The sequence below is a fragment of the Acanthisitta chloris genome, unplaced genomic scaffold, assembly GCF_000695815.1.
Source record: "Acanthisitta chloris isolate BGI_N310 unplaced genomic scaffold, ASM69581v1 scaffold4866, whole genome shotgun sequence".
Classification (NCBI taxonomy): Eukaryota; Metazoa; Chordata; class Aves; order Passeriformes; family Acanthisittidae; genus Acanthisitta; species Acanthisitta chloris.
The window spans coordinates 8,350-13,882 of NW_008677527.1; positions in this window are offsets into that span (position 1 = coordinate 8,350).

Consider the following 5,533-nt stretch of genomic DNA (forward strand, 5'->3'; position numbering starts at 1 on the left):
ACTCTATGGAATTACAAATAAAATTGCCATTTGCAGCAAAGCCAAAGCTTCCACAGAACTACAGCTGTTCACATGGGTGGCAGATGTGAACTTAGCTCAATGGAAACTACTAGGAAGTAGGACTGTACAGGACCTGTGAAGGTTGTCCTAATCCAGCAGTTCCAGCCACACCTAAAGGTTTATTTGGAAATTCAGGGACCTGGGGATGAAGGAAGGTTTCCTCCTCCAGTCAGGGGGGTGAGAGGTTCAGCCTCTGTAGCTTATATGCACACCAGCCTTCTAGGGAAATACAAATACTCTCTGCTTGCTTTTTTCAACACTGAGCTTCCCATATTCCCTCCCAAACCAAGATGCACTCACTGCACTCTGTGGGCAAAGATTTGATGACCAAATTCACCTAAAACTCACTTTCAAAGGGCAAAGGGAGGTTCTCCAATGTAAAGAGCAGAAAACAAACGCTCAAGAGCTCCACTGCAAGGGTCACACAGAGCAGCACCACATTAAAAGAGGAAGCTGTGGAAAGAGACACAAACAAGAGGGACCCACATCAGAGCGTGGCCAGAAAATGTACATGACACAGCAGAAGAGTTCCTAAATCAACTTAGTGTTGTTTGATTAAACCAAGCAACCCATGATCTGATTTCCCTGTTCGTGAAGGAACAGAGAAGTACAGCTATGGTTTGTTCAGCCCTTAGGTTTCATGGGACACACTGCCAAACCCTTGATCTGCCAGTACACTGTGCTCACATGGAAAACACTTTGCAGGCAGCCAAGCAGATTCTGATTTACACCAGCTGGGCTGGAGGGTGACTGTGGATTTATGCCAGTGGCCCAGTGCATCAAGCACTTTCACCTTATTTGAACCTTTTATTCTCTTTGAAATGTTCTTCCATTCCCTTGGGGCTGCTTCGTCTAAGCCCTACTCAGCTTCTGTTACTGGCTGTGGGCAAAACATCTCAGTTCTTGCTTAACCAGAGCAATAGAGAGCTGAGCCTCTCTTACTTGTGCATCTCCATCATGGAACAACCACAGAATGATTAATGATCTGGTCCCAAATACCCCCCAATAAACAATCCCATTGGTACTGAGACTTACCTAAAATGATTAAAAAAGCATTGAGCACCAAAAAGGCAACAGAACCAGCAGTGAATCCTTCGGTGTTCCCTGCACCAATATTCAGCAAGTGGCCTGAAACAGGACCAGCACATCTGGTTATGAGTAAACCATGAAGAGCAGTTTGACAGAAGGATGACAGAAGAGTGACAGATCTGCAGTTGGAATTACTGGAATTACTACAATTCAAACTCATGGATGGTGGCTTCAGAAAGAAAACACATGGAAACCTGCTGCTTCTGCAATGCAAAGTGAGGTGTTCACTGAAGAACTGGTGATGGGCATCCAAAAAAAACTGATGATTTTGCCTCCATCTGGTAATAATCAGGGTCTGGCTGAACACATTAGGAGTTCCTTGTCATACCTCTGAAGCAACAGCTTTAACTTTCCCCACAGGTGCTCATTTTAATAGGGCCTGGCAGGGACGCTGTGTGAACATGCAGCCCACATGGGGCACAATACGGCTGTTAAAGCCCAGGCTTAGAATTCTGAGAGCTTCTTTCATGGCTATGACCAACTGGGATGAACTTCTCCAGGCATCTGAAGGATAAATCCAGAATCTGGAGGCTTCCAGTGGCTGAAAAGCATCTCCTGATGTGTTATTCTGAGATAACAGCCCAGAGATAGTCTGAGTGCTGTCTCACAACATTTTTGCAGGGAAATCTTGATCTCTGTTGGAGTCAAAGATGCAACTTGGACTCCTGGAGCTGGGAGTGCCTTCAGCAATTGCAGTCAGCTACAAGCTGGGATGTTTGGGCACTATCCTTTTACAAGGAGGAATAGTGGTAAACCTGGTGTCATTGAATCTCCTGGGAGCAGGAATTCTGTTGAAGAAAGCAATGTGAAAATTCCTAAGCACATCTCTTTTTTCCTGACCAAGCAACCCAGACCATGTGTTACCTGCAAAGCGAAGCCAGGTCCATGCTCCCCAGAAGGCAGCATAGCAGAATGGAAGGATGGAACCAAACCTTCTCCCTCCTTGAACCTGGATCCTGCAGATGTACAGCTGCACTATGGATCCTGGGATGAGCACAGAGGGAATGGAGAGCTGCTGCCTGCTGGGGTCACTGAGACTGCCCTGGATGGCAGAGGCTGCAGCTAGGCCATTGCAGATGTAGAACAAGGCATCAGGCACATCAGTGCTGGTGCCACTGGGGAAGTCCTTGGACCTTGTGAGGAAGGTTTTGGCAGCCATCAGTGTAGTTTGAAGAGCTGAGCTGGACATAGCCTGGGCACCAACTGGAATTAAAACCTTCTCCCCGATGGAGTTGATAAGGCTGGCAAAAGTGGCATACAAGGAGAGAGCAGTGCAGAGGCTGCAGGCAGCCCCCAGGAATGGGTAAGCACCAGGCATTGGGATCTGATGGATGGAAGCAGCTGTGAGGATGATGAAGGAGGCGTTTTGCAGCATCTCCAGGGTATCTTTGTGGGTCGACATCAGAAACAGCATGCAGGCAGTGGCCAGGAAGAACCACCCTCCAAACATTCCCAGCCTGCTTTCCTGAGCTGTGGGCAGCCCAAGGAAAGCAGTGAGTATAAACTCTTCCCAAGACATCACCAGCCAGTAGAGGCTGTGGACACCAAACTTGGTTGTGTAGTAGACATCACCCCTCAGGTAGCTGTAGAAGCTAGAGAGCAGCTGGCAGCTGGAGATGATGGATATCCAAGCCACTCCCACACAGAAGGTCTTCATGTACCCAAAGAAGTAAAAGGCAAATATAAAGGATGAGACAGTATCGCAGATGTTGCCCAGAGCCATCGGCTCAGCATACTTTGTGTTCTTTTTCTTTTCTTCCCCAATGGCCTTGGAAGAACTTTTCTGTGCTGCCCCCAGAAGCAAGACATTAAAGAGAGGATGGCCAAAGCCTGGAAGGACATAGCGTTGGGTGATGCCCTTGAAGAGGAGAGCCATCGCTCCGTACGACCCACACATGACTATGACAAGCTCAATGACTCCTGACACTATCAGGGCCCACTGGCTAAACAGTGCAACTGCTTCAAACACTAGGGCAAGCGCGATGGCCCCAAAGATGAAGGGCATGATGTAGTTCACGGTGGCTGAGCAGAAGGAAAGGATGAAGGAAATGGAAATGTAGGCCACCAGCCCAGCCACTGCGCTCTGGCTGGCAGAGAGCTGGGCCATGCCAGCAGGCAGGAGGTGGCTGGTGTTCCCAGAGGGAAGTGTCATGTTCTGCAAGGAGGGGTAAGCTGCTGAGATGATGCGTGTAGCGCCATAGCTGCTCCACAGAGCGGAGAAGGTGAGGAAGGCTCCGCCTCCAAGGTGGTCATACTTCCGGAAAGCAAGAAATCCTGCCAGGAGCTGGACGAAACCTCCAATCAGGATGAGGTGGACACCTGAGAGACACATGAAGTGGACAAGTAAGAAGTTAAACACAAAAAGGCTTAAGCTGCAGGAAGCTCTGAGAGACACACCACCATAGGTCCCACAGCCTTGCTGTGAGCAGCCCTATGGCCTCTACCTTCCCCTCTCTTCCCACCTTTATAACACATTTCTGTGCTGAGCCTTGGTGTGTGGCCTCTGAGTCCCTCTTTAGGCTCAGTGTGGTGAGCAGGTCCAGGTGTAGTTTGGAGCTATGAAGGTAGAGGGGAATAGCATATGGAAGATTTAGACCAGACTGACAGCGGGCAGGAAGTGACTGGTGTTCCTAGAGCACAGTGTCATGTTCTTATGTTGACTCCTTCAACATAAGAAGGACATGAAACTGTTGGAGCAAGTCCAGAGGAGGCCACAAAGCTGAGAAGAGGACTGGAGCACCTTCCCTGTGAAGACAGGCTGAGGAAGTTTGGGCTGTTCAGCTTGGAGAAGAGAAGGTTGTGTGGAGAGCTCAGAGCACCTTCCAGGATCTGAAGGGGCTCCAGAGAAGCCCCAGAGGGACTCTTGGCTGGATGCTGCAGTGACAGGACAAGGGGCAATGAGTACAAATTGAAGGAGAGGAACTTTAGGTTAGATCTTAGGCAGAAGTTTTCACTGTGAGGGTGATGAGACACTGGCACAGGTTGCCCAGGGAGGCTGTGGATTCCCTATCCCTGGCAGTGTTCAAAGCCAGGTTGGGTGGGGCCTTGAGCAACCTGGTGTGGTGGGAGGTGTCCCTGCCCAGGGTAGGGATGTTTGCAACTAGATGATCTGTAAGGTCAATTTCAACCCCTTAACATACTCCAACACACTATAACAGTGTCTGAAAAGGGAGGAGCAGCCATCCTTGGGAGCACACAGACTTTCTTTAAATTGGAGACAGCCCACAGTTCCCTACCTGTCCCATCAATGGTGACCACTGGCCCATGGGGTTGACTCTTGAGGAGTCCACCTTGCCTGGCACTCTCAGGGGACATTGACCTCCAACCTGTCTCCCCTAAGCAGCATCACCCACCTGCGAGGATGTCCTCTGCTCCCTGTGGCCTGAGGCCAGTGTGCACCACGGTGAAGTTTTGCAGACAGAGAAGGAAGGCACTGACCACATTCGCAAGGAGCCCCAGCACCGCTGGCTCGCTGTAGAAGACGGCGGCGAAACCCACCGCGGTCACCATGGCCCTTCCAGACAAAACAAGAGTGTCAGCAGTCGCCCCCACAACCTCATCATCCTCAGCGTCTAGACCAGTAGTGCTTGGGCTTGGGCACTCAGCCAACCTTCAGAGCCATGTCCCTGCTCCAAGGAGGGAGAAAATGGTGACAAGCTCAGGTGTTTCCATAGTGCCTCCCCACTCCTTACTCCAGACAAAGGCTCAATTCAAAGCAGAACTTTAGGTGCCTACTTTCCGGAGTCCTATCCAGAAAAAACACACACAACCTATTTAGGCTACAAGGATTTCTGGCAAAAACATGTTTAGGTGCCCCAAAGCGCTGCAGGTGGTGGTGATGGTTTGTGTCCCCTCTTCTCCAGGCTGCTGGAGATGGAGAGGAATGAATAGCCTAACACAAATGAACAAACATTCAGACGAAACCCACAAGGTATTTTTGAGCCGTTCCAGGACGTTTCTTATCCACTGTTGCAGACAAACAGGCAGGCACGACGCACACATACACAGTCTCCCTTCCAGATGGAATTTTCCAGCTCCATCCCTTTCTTGAAACCCCAGTGACTAAATAGTCTATTTTCAAACCCTTCATATTTCTACCATGAACTCGTCTATTTGCAGGCAGCCCCCACATTTCCATTCCTCTGCACTCCTGGGTACCAGGAGCTGAAGTTTTCTCTCTGGAGGTTTTTGTTAGGAAACAAAGATGAAAATAAAGCAGCAATGTTCTTGTTATTTTGGTATTTTTAGAATATTTGATGACCTAAAAGAGCTGGAAAGGGAGAAAGTGATGTATTCTGTCTTTGGCCATTCCAAAAAGCCCTTTGGAAAGACAGGAAAGCATAAGGCACTACTATTGATACAGGGAGTGAGGAGGAGGGAAAGA